The following is a 2,118-nucleotide window of genomic DNA, read 5'->3' as shown; positions in this document are numbered from 1 at the left end:
TTTTTGGTGGTACCAGAGATTGAACGCAGGACCTTGTGCTTGCCAGACAAGTGCTTATACTACTGAGCTGTGTCCCCGGCCCCTGACAGTAATTTCTGGCAGTTTTCATTATATCCTAAACTGCTTAAAAAATGCAAATTGGAGGCTGAAAAAAGACAGGCATTTCTTTTTTAATATGCAAGAGGTGGGCCAGTACCCCTCTAGGGGAGCTGGCTGCTCTGGGACTCTCCAGGAGTCTGTAGTTCCTTCAGATCAGCTTGGCAATCCCAAGGTTTCACTTGTATCTTTATGACCAAATGCCACAAGGGGTGAAAAAGGAAAAACAGAGCAAGAAAGTTCCTTTTAACACTGTACCCCTGAAGTTACACACATTGCTTCTTCTACCTTGCATTGGCAATAACTCAGGCATAGGCCCATACCTGTAAAACGTCTTTTATAGGAGAGTGACCAGGTGTCCACATGGAGTGGGAAATGGTGAAGGAGAATCCTGAAAGATAGATCCTTCTTCAGGTGTCCACCATGAACTCCTATAGAACATACTGCAGAAGGAGCAAAGGAGGGGAGATTGGAAAGGACATCACGCTTGGGAAAGGCATCACTGTGGGAGTTTCTTGTTTTAAGGCTGGTATCTTGAGAGCAGGACAGGCATGATCAGCATCTTGTGGGGCAGCTAAAACTCAGATAGAAAGGCCACCATCTTGTGCCCTGAAGAGATGGAGGGCAGTTGGGAGAAGCCGCACTTGCTGGAAAGGGAAAAATCATTGCAGGATGGAGCTGGAGACAGGAGTCCAGAACTCTGACTTTGAACTCCACCCAGCTCTCCTGCTCAGCTGCAAGAAGACTGTCTCCAAATGCAACAATAATGAAAATGAGCTTGCCCTGCTGCCCCAAAGCTGGCTGGGAAACAAGCAGAATGCTAATTGCCTGTTAATGAGGAGTTTGGGGAAAATGTCAAACAGTTTCTTCTAAAACATATTTGAAGAAATATACAACAGACTTCAAAGTTTCTAAGGTACAATAGTCACATTGTCCAGGCTATAAAATGTCCAAAATTCTTAGAACAGCCAGAGCAGGAACTTGTGAGCCCATTGCAAAAGCAAACTACAAGAAACAAAAACCAACCGCAAGAAGCTGGAATTAGCACAAATAGATTTTAAGGCAGCTATCATCTCCAATAAGGTACAAAAAAATGCTAAAGGCTTCTCATGTGAAAAATATAGAAAATCTTTGTAAATAAATAAAAAACATAAAAAGGATATATGGAAATTTATAGAAGTGAAAAGTATAGTATCTGAAATAAAAATACCCTGAATAGATTTAAAAGCAAACTAGAGATGAGTAACCTTGAACATGGACCAGAAGAAATTTCCCAGTTTAACGACCAGAAAAATAAGAATTTTAATAAATTGCACATCCCTAAGGATCTGTAATTGCAGTAACTAGACTAGTAAACTAAAAATGCAAAGTTATAACTATAAAGTCAATTCATAAATTACAATGGGATTTTTTTTTTCCTTTTTGGCAGAACAAGGGATTGAGCTCAGGCCCTTGTGTTTGCCGGGGAAGTGGCCATTTCCCGGAGCCATCTCCCCGGTCCACAATGGGATTTTTAAAAAGATTAAAACAATCCAAAAGGGCCGGGGAGATGGCTCAGTGGAATAAGCACTTGCCTGGTAAGCACAAGGGTCTGAGTTCAATGCCCGGTTCTGCCAAAAAAAAAAAACCCCAACAAAACAATCCAAAAGAAGGAAAGAAAGGAACAAAATCCAAAAGCAACAAGCAGAAAGCAACACAGCTGCCCTTAATTCAAGCTTCTGTAACCCTTCAATGCAGAGTTACCTTACATTTTAATGAACTAAACACACCAATTTAAAAGAAAAAAAACCTTCTGAACAAATTATAAGAGGTAGGCCTCAACTACATGTTTTCTCTCTTTTTTTATTTTTTTTTCGACAATTTTATTGAGAAACAAATAGCAATGAGACAGTTTCAAACCAAATTGGTAGGACAATGTCAATAATTAACACATTGCATACATTCTTCCTAGTGGTTATTTGCTGTACAAGATGCAGACATGCTATCCTATTTACAAACACCATTAGAACAAATCCCTCTGTT

The sequence above is a fragment of the Octodon degus genome, unplaced genomic scaffold, assembly GCF_000260255.1.
Source record: "Octodon degus isolate 3935 unplaced genomic scaffold, OctDeg1.0 scaffold00305, whole genome shotgun sequence".
In the NCBI taxonomy this organism is placed as follows: Eukaryota; Metazoa; Chordata; class Mammalia; order Rodentia; family Octodontidae; genus Octodon; species Octodon degus.
The sequence above is the reverse complement of the archived record's forward strand: the minus strand, read 5'-3'. Positions refer to the sequence as shown.